Below are 23,137 nucleotides of genomic sequence, written 5' to 3'. Positions count from 1 at the left end.
CTGCATCTCCCTCGCTCTCTAATCCTCCCCAGCTCACTCTCTATTTCTCTCAAAACTAAACAAACATCAAAAAAACTTTTTAAGTGTTTTTAAAAAATAAATGAAATATATAAAAAATTAAGAGAATACATTTCTCTTCATAAGGAACCTCAAATATTCTGCTATGAATCTTGGCCTTTATCCTGTAGGTATCAGAAATCTACTGAAAGAGTTCAGCTGGAAAGTGCAAAGGTTTTGTGTTCTTTTTACAGAAGTACTTCTGAAAATCATCTATTTAGTCACTGAGAAACTTCCACATGCCAGGCACTCTTCTACATACTTGAGCTCTATCATCGAAAACAAACAGCAAACAAGTATCTCCATCCTCATGAAGTTCATATTTTAGAAAAGGAAGGTAAACAGTAAATGATAAACAATATATCCAAATTATAAATCACGTTAGGGAGGTCAGCACTACGGAAAAAAACAGAGCAAGGCAAGAGGGATGAAAAGTGCTGGGGAGAGAGTTACTGATGATTACGATGTAAAATAGGATGATTTACATGGAAGCCATGGGAACCATGAATACATGGGAGCAAGCAGCCAGGCAGGAAACAAAGCCAGTAAAAGAGGCTTAAAGCAAATGCTTGTTTATAAGAGCTGAAGAGAAAGGTCCGAAGTCCTCTCCAGAAAAGTGTGAAAGTGAATGGAAGACAGCAGTGCTTCACATACTTTTTCCTTCATTTTTTACACTCCTCTCCTCCCAGAATCAATGTTTGCTTACTTGAGGCAACATACCCCCCCACTCTCCATGAGTGAACTAAAGAAATGTAGCATTATTGCCAGCCAGGCAGCATTTATGAATGTTCTCGCTGTCGTTAGGTTCATGGTCGTGAATTTAAAGGATAACCATTCAGGATGGCTGTATGTTCTAGTCCAGAGTCAGCTATGTGGGCCAACGCCAGGAATAAGCAGACCATCTATTTAACCCATGTCACGGTTCACCAAACAAGAGCCACAAACTTAAGAGGAGCAAAAGAATTAAAGCTACAGTCAAGGAAAGAGTTATAATGATTAACCATGGAATACAAAGTGGATGAGCAAGAAGAAGGACTCTCAAGGGGATGAAAGACAATCCAAACAATGTTTAAATCAATGGACTGAAGTGCTGGTGAGTAAAAGGAGTTGAGGTTTGGCTTCTAGAAGGGCTGAGAGAGAAGAGTAGAAGCTGGTGGTGTGAGAATAAAATACATGAAACTGAATATAAAGCAAGTTTACAGAACTGCTAATATCAAGCTATGGAGTGTGACATAGTGCTAAGTGTCAAAGGCAGGGGCTTCTCTACTGTGTCTCTTCTATCAAGCCAGGGAGGGGAGGAAGAGAAGACCTTGTTATTTCAGGGTGAAGGTGGAAGTCCAGGTTCCCCATGGGGTCTCCACTGGCACCAGGGTTGAGACCTGTTAGTGGCCTGTGAGGATGAGAGTTCTGCTCCCTGCTCAGCCTTTTATGGCAGTATTCCTGGGGCAGGGGGAGTATGGTTTGGGGACTCGCCTAGTGAATGTGGAAGTCTGGATTCCCCACTTGGTCTCTGCTGATCTGGGTGGGCATAAACCACATTTATTTCTGTGATATAGGTTGGAACAGAGTGATTAGTTTCTAAAACTTTTCTGTCTTGCAGGGCTGCCGATTTCCTGGTCCTTTGGTTAGTGATAGAAGGCTTTGTTGGTTGTTTTGTTGCTGTTGTTTTGCCTTTTTTCTTCTCAAAGAGGGCTTATGGTGGTTGCAGCCTTTGAGAGAGTTCAGAATTTTTAATCACCAAACTGGGTAATACCACAGGTTTCTTTAGAATCTTAAAGAGTAAGGATAGGAATGGCCCTCTGAGAATCAAGGTTATCTGCAATAATTATCAGTTCCTAGTGTCAAGATTTGGTCAGAACTCACCCTCAGGTATCAGTATGGGGCAAAGTGAGTGCCCGAATAACTTGGCTGAAAAGGAAACAGATGACATCCTGGCCTCACATATGGTGTTTAGAAAAGACTGCCCATCAGTGTGACTGGAGAAATACTTCTATCCCCTTTATTAGGTATACAGGGATGCAACCATTTTTTTAAATTTCTGGATATCTGGAAGCTCACTAGTGTCCAGGTCCATGAAACCTCAGTGGAATGGGGGAAAAGACAGAGCAGACCAATAACTCCAGGGGTTCACTTTCAGAGTAGCCTGTGTTGCTAAAATAGAAGCAAAATCTAGAAGTAAAAGTAGAATGGTTGAGTTTAAGCCATAAATCTGTTATAGAGACTAACAATCCATTTACATTAAAAATTCATGGTATAACAGTAACTTTTTATTCAAAAAAAGATATAATATGGAATTAATTATATGGTAATCATTTCAGTGCAACAAATAATTTTCCCTCAAAATGGTCACTTTACTCACATTAAGACAGACAACTGATTTTTTTTTCCAGATCCACCCCCACTTTCTCCCTACAATACGTATCCCTGTCTATTAACTGGTTGAGTCTTTCTCTCTCTGTCATCATCTGTCACTGGATGTGAGCTTCCCCAGAAAGAATGTGAATCTGCTCAGTGCAACTCTCTTCAGTTAAAGTAACCCCCAAAAGAGCTGGTAGCTGGGTCACTGAGTCTTTCCCTGAATGAGATCTGGGCCCATGCTCACCAGAAACAGAATATCAATAAAGGATGGTTGAATGAATGAAACTAGTAAAGAATTAATAACTCCATGACAGTGTAAGCAAAATAACTGGCTTTGTTTCAGCTTCTGTTAAATTTTCAGGAAAAAAAAATACTATAATTTTGTATTTTCCTCAGGTCCATTATTTTATCTTCCATTAGTCAATTAACATTGCTTATTAGACACTTTGTTCATAATTATGTTAAGAACTATGGAAATAGAGGGTGCAGTTTCTCCATTCAATCATATTAAAGTCTTATTTATTTTCCCGACTACATATACATATCATAGAATATTAGAACTTGATGGTCCAAAACCCTTAGAATAGAGATATCAGTAACTTGAAGTAGGACACCTTTATCATACTACTAAGAGAATGGAGTCCAGAAATCCAAAGTAACTTACTAAAACACCAAGAATAACAGTCATATTGATTCAAACTTATATCTGGATTGATTCCTCTCTGAGTTGAGTATCAAAAAAGAAATTTATGATTTCCAATTTCATAGGAAACATAGCTAATGGGATATGAAATGATATGCAAAATGATATGCTTCTGTTAATTATTAAACTGATTTTAGGTGGTGAAATAGATCATAATTCAGGTCCTGTCACTGCCCACTGTTATATATTTTTATTTATGTATTATTTTATTCCCCACTGTTATGTAGTGACTTTGAACTAATAAGGTTGATCTTTTTGTTCACTTGTCTTTGTAGATTTCAGTTAATATATGTTGCTATATAAAGTCTTTAGTCAATATGACTTATGTGAGTGGGATAACAACTCACTTATCTAGAAACTTCTTGGTGAAGACAAATAAAAATAATGAAAAGAGCATCTGGACAACTGGACTCTTGCCACCCAAATCTTTCAGAAGCTGGGATACCCTGAACAAGATCTGTCATTTTTTCAATTTTCTGTTTGGCTAAAGAACATTAAAACTTCTATGAAGTCCCACTAGTCTATTTTTTCTTTTGTTGCCTATGCTTTTGCTGTCAAGAAGCCCTTTCCATGCTTTCTTCTAGGACTTTTATAGTCCAGGTCTTATGCTTAACCCTTTAACCCATTTTGAGTTGAGTTTTGTGTGGTATAAGATAAGGATCCAGTTTCTTTTTTTTCTTTTCTTTTTTTTTAAATCTTTATTTATTTTTGAGAGACAGAGCATGAGCAGGGCAAGGGCAGAGAGAGAAGGAAACACAGAATCTGATGCAGGCTCCAGGCTCTGAGCTGTCAGCACAGAGCCTGACGCAAGGCTCAGACTCACCAACTGCGAGATCATGACCTTAGCCAAAGTCGGCCGCTTAACCAACTGAGCCCCCGAGGTGCCCCAGATCTAATTTTATTCTTTCATGTGGATATCCAGTTTTCCCAATGTCATTTGTTGAAGAGACGGTCCTTGTCAATGACCAGTAGACTATATCTGTGTGGATTTATTCGGGGGGCTCTCTATTCTCTTCCATCAGTCTGTATGTCTGTCTTTCTGCCATACCATACTGTTTTGATTACTGTAGTTTTGTAATACATTTTGAAATCAGGAGGTGTGCCCACTATCTTTTGCATATCAATAATACCTCAAAAAACCTGTTAGAAAACTCCTATAAAGTATAACTTTTTTAAACTCTAAGATACATCTGAAAGTCATTTACAACATGGTTTAAGCATATTCTGTGTGCTTCCAAAGGAAAGAGGTAGTATCAAAGCTATAAAACGGCTGGTGTCAGCTCACTAAGGAAGAATTTTCTACTATATAAAATTGTCCAACAGATCTATTTGTGTCAGATATAATAGCCTCCCTATCACTTCAAGATTCAGTGGGCTGGACATTTGTCTGAGAAGTTTTCTAGAGTGTGTTTGCATATACAGGAATGCTGAATTAGAGAACCTCAAACTTTATTTGTAAATCTAAGTTTGTACAATTCTTTGGAAAATAACTTGACTGTTTCCTGTAGAATGACTTATACCACCGGCTCCTTAGCTAGTATCTGCTTTCTGAGTTACTAACTGAATGTTGGAGTTTGTCATCTTTGTTATTATAATAGGTTAGTCTCTCCTAGTAAGTCGATTTGGGGAACTTCAAAGCTTCTGAGTGACCCCCAGAGTATGGGAGAGATGTGAGCAGGGAAACACCAAGTTTTAGTCAAAAAAGATGAGGTTACTAGACATGTCCTTATTATTTTGCTTTCTTCATTGTCTGATGAAATAGTACATTCTTTACTGATTACATAACACTTTTTTCAGAGTTAAATAAATATTTTATAAGTGAAAGTGCTATATGAATATAATGTTATTACTCAACATCATTATTAAATGACATCCAAGTAAGTCTCATCTCTGATACTAGAAACTTCAGTCCAACAAACATGAGAAAATCAATGAATAAAGTGCTCTGACATCCATTAACAGCAGACTTTTGGAACATTCTATATCAATAGCCTCCATTTGAGAAAGCTTTATGAAAAAAAATTTAAGGCAGTCATTAAAGAAGCCACATGGAACACCTTGGTGGCTCAGTCAGTTGAGCATCCAACCCTTGATCTTGGCTCAGGTTGTGATCTCATGGTCAGTCATGAGACTGAGATCAAGCCTTGTGTGGAGCTCCTCACTGGCATGGAGCCTGATTAAGATTCCTTCCCTCTCCCTCTGCCCCTCCCCTGCTAGTGTGCTCGCTTGCTCACTCTCGCTTTCTTGCTCTCTCTCTCTCTCTCTCTCTCTCTCTCTCTCTCTGTCTGAAAGAAAGAAAGAAAGAAAGAAAGAAAGAGAAAGAAACAAGGAAAGCTACAAATTAAAATTAGTGCCAATTACTTAAATCCATTTAAAGTAGAACTGTAGAGACCAAGATTGTGTCATATTATACACAGCAATCAGTTTCATTAAACTCATTCAGCCTAGCCATCTGTTTTATTTACATGATAGCAAATTACCAAACTAAGGTTTTCACTTTTAGTCTATTATTTATGTAAAACTCTGTCGTAGTTGACAAGACTAGAATGGGGGTAAGGGGATGGGGCTCACACTTATTTCTCCACCAGATGTGCTTTATCTTATTTCATCTTAAGATGAGGAAGAAGAGCATAAGTACCAACAAAACAGTGTTTCAATGACTCCTTACAAAAAAAAAAAAAGACTGAGGGGCGCCTGGGTGGCTCAGTTAAGTGCCTGACCTTGGCTCAGGTCATGATCTCATGGCTCGTGAATTCAAGCCCCACATCAGGGCTCTGTGCTGACAGCTCAGAGCCTGGAGCCTTTTTTGGATTCTGTTTCTCCCTTTCTCTTTGCCCCTCCTTCACTTATGTTCTGTCTTTCTCTCTCTCTCTCAAAAAAAACCAAAGATTTAAAAAGCTTTAAGGGACACCTGGGTGGCTCAGTCGGTTAAGCCGCCAACTTTGGCTCAGGTCATGATCTCGCAGTTCGTGGGTTTGAGCCCTGCGTCAGGCTCTGTGCTGACAGCTCAGAGCCTGGAGCCTGCTTTGGATTTTGTGTCTCCCTCTCTCTGTCCCTCCCTGACTTGTGCTCTGTCTCTCTCTGTCTCTCAAATATAAAATAAATGTAAAAATTTTTTTTAAGTTTTTAAAGAAAGAAAGAAAAAGAAGACTGAAAAACATACCAGTTATATTTAGTGTTAGATGTTGATTATATTTTTATTTAAAATGCACCATAAATCAACAGTAGCTCTATATTAGTTGATCAGGTTTCTAAGAATTATTAATTCTTTCACCCTCAGTAAGAGATAATTCTTTACACAATAATAACTAGACCCTCACTCTTCTGACTGGAGCATGTGGAAAATAAAAAATGATGAAAAAACACTTGGAGGCTTCTCATGAATAAAAAGGACTAGGGAAACAGGTAGTGGTGCTAAGGAAGCAAGACATTACCATAAGAAGTATAATTTTCACACAAGCAGGCAATGAGTATTTTGCTTTTTAAAGTGTTTTAACTCCTTACTAGACATGTCTCTGGAGGCAAGGGAAACAAAAGCAAAAATGAACTATTGGGACCTCATCAAGACAAAAAAAAAAAGCTTCTGTATAGCAAAGGAAACAATCAACAAAACTAAAAGGCAACTGATTGAATGGGGGGAGATATTTGCAAATGACCTATCAGATAAGGGGTTAATATCCAAAATCTATTAAGAACTTAAGAAATTCATCACCCCCACAAAAAAGAATCCAGTGAAGAAATGGGCAAAAGACATGAACACACACTTTTCCAAAGAAGACATCCAGAGGGCCAATAGATACATGAAAAGATAAGCAACATCACTCATCATCAGGGAAATACAAATCAAAACCAGTCAGATACCACCTCACACCTGCCAGAGTAGCTAAACTTAACAACTCAGGCAACAACATGTGTGGGGAGGATGCAAAAAAAGGAGAATACTTTTTCACTGCTGGTAAGAATGCTAACTGGTACAGCCACTCTGGAAAACAGTATGGAGATTCCTCAAAAAATTAAAAATAGAGCAACCCTACACTCAACAATTGCACTACTAGGTATTCATCCAAAGGATACAAAAATGTTGATTCAAAGGGATACATGCACCCAATGTTTATAGCAGCACTATCAATAATAGCCACATTATGGAAAGAGCTCAAAGAAGATGTGGTATACACACACACACACACACACACACACACAAAATGGAATATTACTTGGTGATCAAAAAATAATGGAATTTTGACATTTGCAACAACGTGAATGGAACGAGACAGTATTATGCTAAGTGAAATAAGTCAGTCAGAGAAAGATTAAGATCATATTTCACTCATATGTAGAATTTCTAAAACAAAACAGATGAATACAGGAGAAGGAAAGCAAAAATGAGATAAAAGCAGAGAGGGAGGCAAACCATAAGAGACTCTTAAATACAGAGAACAAACTGAGGGCTGCTGAAGGGGTGCTGGATGGGGGGACGGACTAAATAGGTGATGAGTATTAAGGAGGGCACTTGTTGGGATTAGCACTGGGTGTTATATGTAAGTGATGAGTGACTAAATCCTACTGCTGAAACCATTATTACACTATATGTTAACTAACTTGGATTTAAATAAAATTTTAAAATAATGATAATAAACAAGGAGAAATAAAGGGACATGGACATGGTAAATATGTGGACAATCTTAACAGATATTTTACATCTTCTATTAATTTCTTGAAAAACAACTGTGTATACTTAACACCACTGAACTATAAATTTAAAAATAATTAAGATGAAAACATGTTTTAAAAACCCAACTTCAGCCTCATAACTTCCCAATAAGAGTAAGCCAAGAAAGCATAATGTAGAAAGGTGGCAATGGTCAAGGGTTAGTCCTAGATGGATCATCAGCCATACCCATCCTAAGGGAAAGTACCTAGACAGTAAGGTTATCTAAAATTAGCAGCTGGAAGGCAATGGATGGATGCACCAGGACATTGGTAATTGGTATAGTTATATTTTCTCAACTTTGTTCATAACATCCAGATTTTCTCTTTCTTTCTCTCCCACCTCTGTCTTTTTCTTTTTTTCCCTTCCTTCCTTCCCTTTCTTCCTTCTTTTTGTCCTCCTCCACTTCCTCCTCCTTCCTCCCTTTTTTCCTTTTCTCTTTCCTTCCTTCCTTCCTCCCTTCCTTCCTTCTCTCTCCTCCCTTCCTTCTACCTTCCTTCATTTCCTCCTGCTCTTCCACCTTTCCTTCTTAAAATGATACTGGATACATAATGCTGGCAGACTAGAGACAATTTGATGAGCTGGCCCCTAGTTTTTAATTGGCCCATAGCTACTCCCCAATACCTCCATTTAAAACATATCTACATAGTTTCCATGACTTTGTATCAGATTATCATTTTTATCTTGTGGAAAATCCTCAACTATTATAATTTTGACAACAATGCAACCATTTTTTCCCACTTTACCAATGCTCACCATTCCACAGACAGGACTTATTTTAAGTAAAATAGATTATTACAATAGGCCCAAATTAATCAGGAGACTCCGTATGTTCAAACATTTCCCAAACTGAAATTTATTTTTCAGTTTTAATAATGGCACTAAGCAAACAACAATACACCAAAACGATTACTTAATGAAAATCATAATTTGGGTTGCCATAATTTCTTTTAACTTCCAAGTGCTCACTTACCTCAAATAGTTATTTTTGTGAGACAAATTTACAAAGTGTGACTACATATATCTGCTGAGCTGGTCTGATTAGTTCTTAGGCTGAATATAATAGGCAATTACTTAAAACAATAACTCTAGATTGTTAGTATAGTGTCAAATGTGGAATAACAGAAAAGAAGTCCCTACTTTCATTTCCTGTCTAATTATTAAAGAAACTATTAAAATTAAATAAGTACATGAGCTAAGAAAGCCCACCAAAACTACAAAATGGTAAGATCAAATAAGTCAAAAGAAAAATCAACAATAGAAAAAATAAAGACAATGTGACTAAATAAAATAAAAATTAGGAGAGCAAAGAACAATGAAGATAAAAATGTTAAGTAATATCAATTATTATTATGCAAGATATAAAAACCAAGAAAACTGCACTGTCAATAAAAAAAGTAACTAAAACAATACAGAAAGATAGATTTAAAAACAATCTTGTTTAAGAATAAATTACCAGTAAAATTTGAGAATAAACGTGGGGTAATTTAAAGTGACATTTGGAGGTGAGTAAGCAAGGATGAGGCACTCAAATGGATCAAATGGATTCTCTTGGCCTAAGGCAAAAGCAAATAAGAGGGCAAGTTTTTCATTTAATGTCAAAAGTATCTATAAGACCTCTCTCATCTGAGAGAATGAAGCCCCTCAGTGGCTAGCTCCAGAAAGACAATAAACCTATTCCTAGAGCCTATGCATCTGAACTTGAACTTTTTTTTTTAATTTCAATATTTTATTGTCAAGTTGTTTTCCATACAGCACCCAGTGCTCTTCCCCATAAGTGCCCTCCACCATAACCACCACCTCTTTTCCCCCCTCCCCCTTCCCCTTCAACTCAAGACTAGGCAATCTCCAGTTGGGATGGATTCTGTGCAACAAGCACATCCAGAGAGACAGTTTGGACTATTTTTCTCACCAAACTGATAGATGTCCTGTTGTTTGTTTCAAAATAAATGCGTGAGAAACAATTTTTACAGAACCTTAAACGATCCATATTATAAATGTACTGCAACTCACTAAACCCCTAAAACTGTGATTAGCCCAAATCTTTGGGACTTCTGGTTCTTAAGAAGAAAAAAACAAAGACACAGACTATTCCTTATCCAGGAATTCCTCATCAACAATTTTCCATAGGCATTTCGAAAAATATACAATAGAAATGTCTAGAGCTGTTCTTATTTAAGGGTCTCATATTGTACAGTTTTCCCAATGGCTAATGTTGACTTCAATATATGCTTCTAATTACAACTGATTATGAAACATTATAATAATGTAGCAGACATACAACAAAATCAATTATAGTGATTGACTTTACTGCTTATATTTAGTAATTTCCTATTATCCTGGTAAGCCAGTTACTTCTGTGTGACTGCACCAAGATGACAATATTTTTACAGAGGTCTGTTCTTTATTTAGATAATAAAGATATTTATTCTCAATAAGACAAGAACTTTTCTACTTCTGCAGGACTTTTTTCTCTCTTACATCATCAGAAAGCAACATCTTGATGAAACACATTAGAAAGAACCAATAAAGGGAGTTGTCTAAGCATACAATCCAGTTTTTCTGAATTCAGTTAAAAACTGGTCAAGCTTCCGGAGTTACCAGAAGATGAGAAGGAGCTTGGAACTGGGCAGATGGGGAAGAACTTCACTCTCCACTGTTTATATTTTGGGCTTTGAAATAAATACATATTAACTATTTATTTGTTAAATTAATTAAATATTTCAAGTGATTTAAATTTAATCAATTAGCTCATTTTTAAATACCCGCGATTTTCTTTGAATTTTCTGAATTGCAGTAACAAAGAGATAGCCAAAGTGACAATACCTAGGACACATGGGCCATCTCTCAAGAGATCTAGGGTTTCAGATCCCATTGGAAACGCTATCCAAGTGGCTCTACCTGACTCTGAATGCTTGATGTAACTAGTTATTTGGCTTAACTCAAATAAACATTAAGAAATTTATTGCTGGATAAAATTCAACCCATTTGGGAATTAGTTTTTGTTCCTACTTGCAAATGATTTTGTCAGCATTTCTTTTCATTAATTGTTACCAGCTCATTTTATAATTGTCTTATTGCATCAACCTCATGACGTATATCAGTTCTATGTTCCCATTTTATAGAGAAAGAGGGTACTGAAACCTAAGAATAGTTATATATGCTTATAGGATAAGTTGAGACTAATTTTAGGGATGTAATGGAGATGTTAGTATTTTTGTTCCCTGATAGTTCATTAGAGATAACTCAAAGCTCATTAAAAACAAGTACCTTTAAAAAGAAACTTTTAGGGCCTCCTGGGTGGCTCAGTCGGTTGGGTTTCTGACTTCGACTCAGGTAATGATCTCATGGCTCGTGGGTTCGAGCCCCATGTCAAGCTCTGTGCTGACAGCTCAGAGCCTGGAGCCTGCTTTGGAGTCTGTGTCTCCCTCTCTCCTCCCCTTCCCCAATCATGCTCTGTCTCTCTCTCTCTCTCTCAAAAATAAATAAATATTAAAAGTTTTTAAATAAAATAAAAAGAAACTTTTACTGGACCACATGGGTGGCTCAGTCGGTTCAGCATCAGACTCTTGATTTCAACTCAGGTTGTGATCTCACAGTGTGTGAGCCTCGTGTCTGGCTCTGCACTGACAGCGTGAAGGCTTCTTGGGAGACTCTTTCTCCCTCTCCCCTTCTCTGGCCCTCCCTCACCTGCTCTCTTTCTCTCTCTCTCTCAAAATAAATAAATAAACTTAAAAAAGACTTTTACTAACATAAGGGTTCTTTCCATCCCATTTCTGGAACAGGAAGACCCCAGGAAATGTAGAGCTATATCATTTTGTTTCCTTTCTTACCAGCAGTTTGAGTTGGTTCCCTATGTCACATTTTCCATACCCGTTTATCCACAATTACCACTGAGCTAAAAATAATGTTTCCTAAATTGCCATAATCAGTAACGCCATTTTATGATGAATTTAGTTGTTTGAGAAAAGCACTATTTTACCTAAGTATTTGTCTCATTTGCTCTATATATATATGTATATATATATATACATATATATATATGTATATATACATATATACACACACACAATGGAGTATTACTCAGCAATCAAGAAGAATGAAGTCTTGTCTTTGCAACTACGTGGATGGAACTAGAGGATATGATGCTAAGTGAAATTAATCAGAGAAAGACAAATATCATATGACTTCACTCATATGAGGACTTTAAGATACAAAACAGATGAACATTAGGGAAGGGAAGCAAAAATAATATAAAAACAGGGAGGAGGACAAAACATAGGAGACTCTTAAACATGGAGAACACACAGATGGTCACTGGAGGGGTTGTGGGAGGGGGATGGGCTAAATGGGTAAGCGGCATTAAGGAATCTACTCCTAACATCAGTGTTGTACTATATGCTAACTAACTTGGATGAAATTATAAAAAATTAATTAAATGTAAAATTAATTAATATTTGTCTCAGAATACAAAAAAACTGCAGTTTTTCTTGATAATAAGTACATGTCAGTTTTCAGGTAAGGCATATGATTCCAGCATGGAAGTTTATCTTTTAAATTGTGCTCGATTATTTGAGTCTCTTCTTTATAACTGGATCTATAGAGAGACAGAGAGCATGTTAAATAGAACTCATTTAGAGAAAATTTCAAGGCCTTTGTCTGGGAACCTAGGTCCCCTCTTTCCAGGTCTTCCATTCTGTCACGCACTCATAGGACACTATGGAATATGGCAAATAATGTCTTCAGAACAAATAGGTCTCCTGCAAGTCTGCTTTCTGGAGGCTTTCTTGTTACTGAGAAAGATATAAAATCACTTTTTTTAAATTTTTAAGGTTTATTTGTTTTGAGAGAGACAGCATGAGTAGGGGAGGGGGAGAGAGAGAGAGAGAGAGAGAGAGAGAGAGAGAGAGAGAGAGAGAGAGAGAGAGAGAGAGAGAGAGAGAATCCCAAGCAGGCTCCACACCATCAGTGCACGGCCGGATGTGGGGCTCGAACCCATGAAACTGCGAGATCATGACCTGAGTTGAAACCCAGAGAGAGACGCTTAACCGACAGAGCCATCCAGGCGCCCCAATCGTTGCCTTTTTTAGATCTGGAACGTCCCTTTAACATTATGCAGTCCAGATCTCCCACTTGACACAATTCATGCGATCCCGCGACGTGAATGGACTTGCGTGGAAGCAGGTGCTGGGTGCAGCTCACACTTCCCTCCGTGTTTTCTGTCCACTGCTCCCTTCCTCCCCCAGCACGAGGTTCTGTAACGAGGTCGGACACTGCCCCTCGGAATCCCCGGATCCCCAGCAATCCCAGAGGGCGCACTGCCCGGTGCCCCAAGCAAGCAGCCTAAGAGGTTGGAGCCACCATCCCACAGAGGCCTCACCTCTGAGCCACAACAACTCTTGCTCATTCAGACTGAAAGCAGACAGGATGAGATCAGTAACTTTTCCAATTATAAGGGGTGCACTCTTGGCAGAGTGGCGAATGAGATCACTGGGGAGGAAGGAAAAGAAAGGAAAGGCTAGTTCTGGGGACAGACAGCCTCTAAACAATATTCAGAATAATTTCCTCCTAAATAAGAACATGCCCCACAGAAGCAGGTGAAAATGCAATTTTGGAGCAGTTGATACTGGTTCTGTCTCTGACATGTTTTCGTTCCAAAAGAACCGGGACATCTGTTTGCTGATTTTGCCGGCATGGTGTGATGGCAGCGAGGAGACACAGGGCTGCCGGAGCCCTGATGACAGGAGGTGCAGTCTCTCCCCAAGGCAGCTAGAAGGGAAAACCATTAAGGTACTTTGAAAAGGGCAAGGAAATGAAAACTGATTGGGCTGTGAAATGAAGTCATAAGTGTGGTGTCAAAGTCCAGGATGGTAGAAGAGTGCCATGCACAAGAAGTGAGGGCGCCCTTTCTAGCTTAGATTTCCTCTGTTTTTCCAAATGACTAAGCAATGCCTGAAATTCACCTCAAAGTGTGTGTTCATCATTCATCTAATTCGGGAGAAATGTCTTCCCAAATGTCTATTTGATCTGATCTCTTAATGTTCCCCAATGTGTTCCCTTCCAGTGGCACCTCATCTGCTGGCCGTCTTCCATGTGCAACGTGCCTCTGTGCCTTTGTGCATGAAATACCGCTACTTAGCCAAATAATGCCCTCTTCCTCCATAAGTCATGCCCCTGCATTCAAAATAAGATCCACAGGCTGTCTCTAGCAGTATGTCTTTTCCTCACTAAATCTTTCCGATTCTAGGTAGGTATTTACTATGAAGCTTCTTCATGTGCATATACTTGGATTATACTGCATTGCTTTGATCTATAAATATCTTTGTTTTATAAAGTGCTTAAATGTTTGTTATGGATTCTAGATCTATTGCCTTCAGAAATCCAAAACTCCTTGAAGATTCTCCTTACTTGCTTTCTTCTTTTACTGAAGAATTTGGCATATTGCCTTGTGTGCCCTGGATATCCATACTCATCTTTATGGACTGCTTCCAAAGGAAATCAGTCCAGTTCTGTAACTTCATTTTTTTTTTTTTTGGTCATTTCACCACTAGGTATGTTGAGGAACCATACTGAGAAAGAAGACACAGTAGGGTCAAAAACAGCTCAGGCACTTTATCTGTTTTACCTAATCTATCAGAATCATATAATTCTTCATAAACACACTGACCATGAGAGATTAAGTGTCACCTGACTCCACTTAACTTACAAAGAAAGTGGACACCATACCATACCATCCATGAGAAAGAGTGACCCCCAGAGAGCATTAGAACACTGGTCTGGTGTTCTCTGAATTGGCCTAGAAACATTGAAGACAGAAATGGAGACTGAGCTCTTGTTCTATCCTAGGTCTTCTGCAAAGGATACTCTTGACTTTTCATTCCTGTAGAAATTCTAGTTTTTATAAAGCGTGTCCAAATTTGTAACCTGCAGGTAATGGGCAGGCACTTTTTGAATAATCTGATACGATAATCATCAGATACCCTTCATATGACCCCTATTGTTGAGGCTTTTGTGTAACTGTCCCTCGGGCCCTTGTATCTCAGACTAATGACAGCAAGCCAGCATTTTGACTAAATGCTTACATGGGTCTTTCTGGATTTAGATCATTAATTCCTCTATAATAATATATCATAGGACTCTTTAATTGAAATCTTAGTCATCTGTTTAGGAAAATCAGTCAAATCATGGGTGAATTAAACGTGAAAATTTACTTTTAAAAAAAGCTCATTATGGTCATCATTTTGGTTTTAGTCCTGCATTCATCCTTTACTGATTCACGTAACAGACATACCTTAATACCACTTATGTGCCCAAAACTGCTCCAAACATCTGGCACAGGAGAAGAATAAATAAAATATGGCCCCCAACTCAAAGGGCCTAGAATATTTTCTGAAACATAGACAAATAAATAGATGATGTATTCAGGGTTCTCTGGGAACTCAGAGAAGATAACCTTTTGGTAGGAGAACTCTAATCACAGAAATAAAGCCAATGTCTTACCTCTCAACTGTAGGCAAGCCGCGTCATAAACAGGAGGTTTAGGCTGGGAAGACAGAAAGCACATATATTTTAAATTACTCTCCAAGGTCATTAGGATGGTGCTAAATTGAAAATCAGCCTACATTCTCTTGACACGTCCAACACACTTCTTCTCCTTAGGGTTCATGAAGTAGAACCATGCTGTATGAAAAAAAATGTATTTTAAAACTGCACAACACACTTGTATAAAACGTACACTTGGCAAAATGCTCACACTAAATAACTGACATGGAAAAACAGATCTGAAGAGATCATGCCTCCTTTTCAGGCTCACTTCAGGGCTTTTGCTCTTCAAGCTGAACGCAGGACTGAAATTTCCACACGATTCTTTGCTTCTTTTTTAAATGAATGCATGTAGTTGAATTCCCATCTATTAAATATAAGAAGACAATTTTGTCTTCTGACTGTATCCACATGTCAGTCTCTCCCCCCCCTCCCTCCTTCTTCCTCTGTCTCCCCCTTCTCTTCCCCATATATTGCACGGGCTTGCCATTCACTCTAATGTCCAAATATCAAGCTGCAAAAGGGCCATGCCCACCTTCAGAGTCCAGCTCATTTCAGCTCTCGCTCCTTTTGCTATTGCTGTAGCTGTTGCTCTTCCGTCTGCCTTTAATTCTGCAAATATCGGCTGAACATTTTTGCTCCGTGCACTGCACAAGGACACAAAGATAAATAAGCCTCCTGAGTTCAAGGCATTTACAGCGGCACTATTTTTTTCTTATTCTCTTTTATCTCTTCAAACTTTTCACAATTTGCATCTCACTATATTATTCTGAGCTCAACTCCCCCTCATTCCACAAAGCTGTCATATTGGTTGCACTGAATTTACACTTTCTCTCCAAAACAGCTCCCACATCAGCCAGGCTGCTAGCATCTTTACCCTCCCCAGGGATAAGGAGCCAACCACATGGCGGCGGCAAGCGGTAACAACTTTCTTCCTTTAGAGTCACGTCATCATCACTGTTTCTGACTGCTGTGTCAGTGTTGGGGAACATCATCCAAAAGACATGACTGCCGGGCGCCTTGGTGGCTCAGTCAGTTAAGTAGTTAAGTGTCTGACTTTGGCTCAGGTTATGATCTTGCAGTTCGTGAGTTCAAGCCCCAGGTCAGGCTCTGTGCTGACAGCTCAGAGCCTGGAGGCTGCTTCAAATTCTGTGTCTCCTTCTCTCTCTCTCTCTCTCTGCTCCTCTCCTGCTTGCTTGAGCTCTCGCTCTCTCTCTCTCTCTCTCTCTCTCTCTCTCTCTCTCTCACACACACACACACAAAAATAAATAAACCTTAAGAAAAAAAAAAAAAAAGACATGACTGCTAATTGCCCCATGATCTGGCCCCAGGCACTTGGAGGCTCTTCACTGAAAGAGGCTGTCCCCTGTCCTGGGAATGCAGGTTCCCCTTGCCTTTCCCCCTCCAGAAGCCGCTCCGATGACACAGCCCTGGGATGGTGATGCGGTGTACCAACTGCATGGTACCTGTGACTAAGTCCAATTAGGGCCTTGTGATGAGGTCTTTCTGCACAATAGACAGGACTGTGCATCTCCATGGGTAGGAGTGGGGTGCGGCTGGCTGGCTCGCTGAGAGCCAGGAAGAAGACTAAGCTCAACAGAGGTTTTTTAAAAGCCTGATTCTTAGGGCACCTGGGTGGCTCAGTCGGTTAAGCGGCCAGCTTCGGCTCAGGTCATGATCTCCCGGCTTGTGGGTTCGAGCCCTGTGTTGGGCTCTGTGCTGACAGCTAACTCAGAGTCTGGAATCTGCTTCAGATTCTGTGTGTCTCTCTCTCTCTGATCCTTGTGCTGTCTCTCTCTGTCCCTCAAAAATAAATTTAAAAAAACAAAAAAAGAAAACCTTGATTCTCAGATGCCTAATTTTCCCCATTTCTGTTTCAAAGCTTCGCTCCAGCTAAGATACACTATGACTCTTCCTCAAAAGATGCCTGTTCGCATTTAACTGCAATGGTTCCAGGATTTTTGTTTGAAGTCTGTTAGCTATTTAACATGTTCTTGCCTCGTGCATCTAAGTATAATTTAAAGTGATGCCGCTTCTTGGAAAGTTGTTTTGTGGAAATGAAATTCATTCCCCCTGAAAGACCAGACTGAATATCTGGAATGACACAAGTTGGCCTGAGTACATCTAGTTCGGTCTTCAGGCCTGTGGACCCGTTGCCTCTGGATGGATGGAAGGCAGCCTGACGGTGGCTCTTGTCCAGGCCTCACAAGGGAGCACTGGTTTTTTTTGTTTTTTAGATTTTTTGGTTTTGGGGTGTTTTTTTTTTTTTTGATCAAGGAAAAAGGCTAAGTTTTCTGATTTCAAAAAGGGAAAATAAAACAAAACGTTTGGGAGCAACTACTGAGGGATTTTTCTCAAGGTAGCTACAAAGTGTACAACCCTACTTCAAACACCACATATGTCAATCAAAGCATTAAATGAATAAACAGAATGTAAGTACTACAAGGATAATAACTTTTGTGTATTTTCTCCAATGTCATATCCTCATCATCTAGAAGAGTACCCAGCAGACAGTCAGCACTCATTAAATATTGGATGAATGAATGAAAAACCTTCTTGTCAGCAAAGCTAACGGCAACGCCTGCCGGAACAGAGCAAACATGATCTCTGAATAAGGGTCGAGGCTGAATTGCAAGGTTGTCCTGCACTTGTGCTAAGGATGTTAACGGGAAGGAGCCCCTGGCTGGCCCAGGTGGTGGAGAATGGAGCTCTTGATCTCAGGGTTGTGAGTTCAAGCCCTACACTGGGTGTAGAGATTACTTAATGCCTTTAAAAAGGGGCGGGGGCAGGGAAATGCCTGGAAGGTGGAAAAGAATCATGTTACTGTGAATGTGAGAGGAGGTAGCTTTAGGGTGGGCTTCTTGCAAAGTGGTAGAGAATCAACTGGCCTCTATGGCCCTGGAGGGCCTGTTCACATGCTAGAAAGCTTCTAGCTTTGCTGTTTGGTGAGGAACTGTATTAGATCCTGTAAAATCAAGACAGGAATTCAGCTCTTCTCACAAGATTAAGATAAATCCATTTTTATTCTCCCATTTAAAGGATGAATTGCTTAGATTTACCTGGGTGGTTTGGTCGGTTGAGTGTCTGACTTCTGCTCAGGTCACGATCTCACGGTTTGTGGGTTCAAGCCCCACATCAGGCTCTGGGCTGATAGCTCAGATCCTGAAGCGTGCTTCAGATTCTGTGTGTGTGTGTCTCTCTCTCTGTTCCCCGCCTGCTCATGCTCTGTCTCACTCTGTCTCTCAAAATTAAATAAATGTAAAAAAAATTTTTTTAAGTGAATGAATTGCTTATTCTTTCATTCCAAACCCTCACATTTTTGTGTTTTTTTTACCACCCTACCCTGGTGGCTCTCAGCCCTGGCAGCATATCAGATTCACCTGCAAAACTTTTAAAAAAATGCCAATGTCCGGATGCCAGGCTCACCCACCCCACTGTGATTTATCTAAGGGTAGGGCCAGGCCCAGGCCTTGGTAATTTTTTAAGAGCTCTCAAGATCATTCTGATGTGTGCCTAGGACTAGGAAATGTTGCCCTAACCCATGTTTTGACTGAGATTTATTTTTCTGCTTTATCGTAAAATGCATATAATTTTTCTTACTTCAACCATTTGATGTAACTATCCCTTTCTCTTCACCCCACGTTGATTTCTGCACTCTTCAGTGGTCTCCATGAATATACCATCTGATTACCAACTTGCCTTTGTGACCATCCAGACTTCTTGCAAAACACTTAAAAACAGCCTTTTCTAAAAGACTCCAAAATGTTACTTACACACATAGATGCATGCAGTGTAGATCTCCAATTTTATTCTATTTTGGTTCAGAAAATGACTATCTCAACAAAGCAAAAATGTCAACAACAAGTGGTCTTTTAAACAATAAACACTGCTGAGATCACTCTGATGGAATGTTAGCAAATCTGGAAGAGGAAAGAAATCACAGCTTTATCTTCAAACATCTTTTTTTTTTAATTCCTCTTTTAGAAATTATCTCCATTGACTCAAAAATGGCTCTGAAAGCCAAAGGAAGGTAGGAGCCTAATCCACTGACTGTTAGGAGACAGAGTTCTACTTTTTTTGTTTAAGTTATTTGAAAGGGAGAGAGATAGCAAGGGAGGGAGGGGCAAAGAGAGAGGCAGAGAGAAAATCCCAAGCAGGCTCCATGCTGTCAGCACAGAGCCCAACATGGGGCTTGATCCCACAAACCATGAGATCATGACCTGAGCCAAAATCAAGAGTTGGACACTTAACTGACTGAGCCACACAGGCGCCCCTAGAATTTTGGTTTAAAAATTGTCCTCTTTAATACAAATAATTTAACTTGCTGCAGCTTGCCTTTCCTATCTATGAAAGGAAGAGTATAGAATATTTTAGCCCTAATATTCCATAAAATGTGACTGATCATCAAGACCTTGACAGAATTCTTTTTTTTGTCCAAAGAAGATGAAGAATGAAACAAATGTTCAAAGCCAAAAGTTGCTTCTAAACTAGCTACTCTGACTAAAATAAATCCACCTCCTACATTCTTTTTGGAATTCTATGGCTGGCTTCAGGGTGACATTTGTCTTTAGAAAGAAACTTTTGATCTTGAGTTCCTTAGTCTTCAGCTGTCACTCAAAGTATCAATTTAATAGGTGCACATTTATGAACTATGAACTACCTCTTCCTTCATATTTTGAGGCAATGTGTGCTTTGAAATAGTTATGGCAAATTTTTGGATATAGCAGCACGCAGATTTTTTTTTAAGAAAATAATTTTCTGTCAATCTTTTATTAAAGTACAACTAAAATTAAAGTCTATGGAACAAAAGAGGCAGTTGGCAAAATTTGTGGGACTTTACTTGTGATAGAATTATTAAATAGGTATTATGAGGAGAGACAGCCATCCAAAAACCCACTGGTAGTTGAACTATATAAAAACCCAGAAGCTGGTAGGACTTCCACCATTTTCAAGAGACAATAAATGGTTTTATGGCATGCGTTAGCTCCATTGTCTGGGACGAAAAAATGAAATTGTTCTTTAACTTGGTTTTTTTTATTTGCTTGTTTTTTGTAAGCATTATCCATATCCATAAGAAGAAAATGAAAACAAGAGAAACCTCAAGAATGGCATCCTCTGAATGAGCAATGTAGTGGGGGAGTTTATGAATACCACAGGAGAACTAATTTGGCAAACTAAGTGCACTGAACACTTACTACTTTCCACTAAGTTGCTTGGCTATCTGGTGGCCATGGGAGGGAACTGGGATGAGTTCAAACACCTGCAACTGCAAACCACCTGTCTTCTCCCTTTTATTCACTGAATACATTCACGAAGAATAAGTCACTATGGGGAGTGGGAACTACAGAGATTAATTAAGTAGAATTTCTGCTCTCCAAGAACTTCTATCTAGTAGAAAACATAACATGAGTGTATGTTCCACAGGGAGAAGGCTTTCTTAGACAGTAAAATAAAAGGAGGGAAAAGCCAACTCTCTCTCTGGAGGCTTCACTGTAGAGCACTGATTTTACTGTGATCAACCTGGTTCGAATGAGCTTTAAGTCCTGCAGGGTTAGGAAGTTGAGAGCATCCTAAAGAGGGTTACATCTCTCAGGCCAGAAGTAGACGCATATAAAGCTGGTTTTTAAGACTGTTGTAAAAGGAGAATTTATATTATTATATGTTATATTTGCATATTATTATAATTTCAACTTATTAATTTGTAATTATGTATAGGTTATGTATTGCTTGTGTCCATTTGGACACAGAGCACATCGAGGGGAACTATATATTTATTAACAAGTTTCATGGTAAATGATGAGTATGATCAAGCACAGTTAGAATATCCAGTGCTTAATCAAGTGAAGCTAAGATAATAATATATTCATCACTACAATATAAACTACCTACCAGTTGAGACCAGACAACTCATGAGCAAAGTCTTCTTCTAGCTCAAGACCTAGCTTCTACTGACACGGCCAATGTTTAACTTCTGAGCTTCCATTCCATATGGTGGATAAATTCACCTTCTGATCAAATATTTATCTACACGTACTCATTAGGCTATAGCTGAATCTTATAGTTATTGGAGCTCTTTTATCTTTTTAATATGACTTTGCACATCTCTGCCATGACCAATATGAAGTAATCTTACTATTTAAGTGTCAGTATGCAATTTTACATCACTTACATTGGAGGGAAATATGTCAAATGAATAATTTATATCCCTTAATTATCTGGCTAAGCCAGCAACTCTAGATAGTGGACCTACTAAAGTAGATGGGTGAAATAAATAATCATAAGCCATGAATATATCAGAAATTTATTTATTTTTCTGGGGGTTTTGTTTATTTTTAGAGAAAGAGAGAGAGAGCATGAGTAGTAAAGAGGGAAAGCGGGGGTGGGGGGAGAGAGAGACAGAGAGAGAGAAAATCTTAGGCAGGCTCCACACTCAGCACAGATCCCGCCACAGGGCTCAATTCTACAACCTGGGATCATGCTCTGAGCAGAAATCAGGAGTCAGATGCTAAGGGCACCTGGGTGGCTCAGTCAGTTAAGTGTCCAACTTTGGCTCAGATCATGATCTCACAGTTCGCTGAGTATGAGCCCCACATCAGGCTCTGTGCTGACAGCTCAGAGCCTGGAGCCAGCTTCATGTTCTGTGTCTTCCTCTCTCTCTTCCCTCTCCCATTTGTGCTCTTTCTCTCAAAAATAAATAAATATTTTAAAAAATTAAACAAACGAGTTGGACACTTACCTGACCAAACCACCCAGGCATCCTAGATCAGAAATTAGCTTTATTACCCATGAAGTATATCTTAGATATTACATTTAAATTTGTATTTCTCTAATGTTTTAGAGCTTCACAAAATTCAAGTGAATCAAGATAACTTAACCAGTTTAAATTTTAGTTTAAAATGTTAGAAGCAATGATTCCTATGCCCATACTTACAACATTTAGGTAAAGAAAAAGAATAAAATCACAAAGTAGTTGAAATTATCACATGGGTACAAGGATTTAGAATAATAGTCCTGCAAAATCGTTGCTCTTCCAACCCAAAATCCAGTTTGTGGCCTAGAGGCATGCAGCACACCACTAATAAGGCATTCTCTCGAGTCTGATCAGAAGGACCATTTCCCATTGGCCCTACAAACCGCCAGTAATCTGATCTACTGATAATTTGGAAACAACACAGCGTAAACTATTTTGACTTTATTCCTACATGAGAGCCCCTGCTTCTCAAAGGAACCAATCATCAGCTATAGTCTGACCTTGAACCAGAGAGGAATCCAGGTAACAACACAGACAACATTTTTTTCCTTATCTCCACGTCTTCCTCCACCCCTCGATTCTTCCTTTGATACCCCTCCCTCTTGTCCAATCTCAGTTTACTGTTTGCCTTAGTATGCTTCTTTAATATCTAAGCATAAGGGGCAAGGTCACCTAGTACCATCACCTCAGAAGACAGATGTGCCTTTAGATTCCTTCTTGAAACTCCTGGATGGTCAATCATCATAGACCACAATTCTTCATCTGGCTATCGAGGGTGACCATCAATGCAGATCAGTGTCCCCTCCCATGATCAAGGTCCAAAATACCTGACTCACTTTAAAGTCTTCATATCAACTACTTCCTACTAAATATTGTGGGAAACTTATATTTGTAATTCAGATATATTTAGTAGAAGAAACAGAATGTCCATGTAAGTTGACTCAAAACTGAGTGTCAACATCACAGTATGAGTACATCTACACTTAAAATTAATTTAAAAGACATGCAACATGGATGG

At 39.0% G+C, this 23,137-nt stretch overlaps 1 long non-coding RNA gene across 1 annotated transcript in view; it reads left to right on the top strand.

The window, feature by feature from the left end:
- Window positions 1-1,068: 1,068 nt before the first annotated feature.
- Window positions 1,069-23,137, top strand: part of LOC115286700 — a 44,138-nt gene continuing 22,069 nt past the window's right edge. Inside the window, exon 1 of the long non-coding RNA XR_003906220.1 lies at window positions 1,069-1,150. This is a non-coding gene — a long non-coding RNA (uncharacterized LOC115286700). The remainder of the gene's footprint in view (window positions 1,151-23,137) is intronic.

This window comes from Suricata suricatta, chromosome 3, assembly GCF_006229205.1.
Source record: "Suricata suricatta isolate VVHF042 chromosome 3, meerkat_22Aug2017_6uvM2_HiC, whole genome shotgun sequence".
NCBI lineage: Eukaryota > Metazoa > Chordata > Mammalia > Carnivora > Herpestidae > Suricata > Suricata suricatta.
The sequence above is the reverse complement of the archived record's forward strand: the minus strand, read 5'-3'. Positions and strand labels throughout refer to the sequence as shown.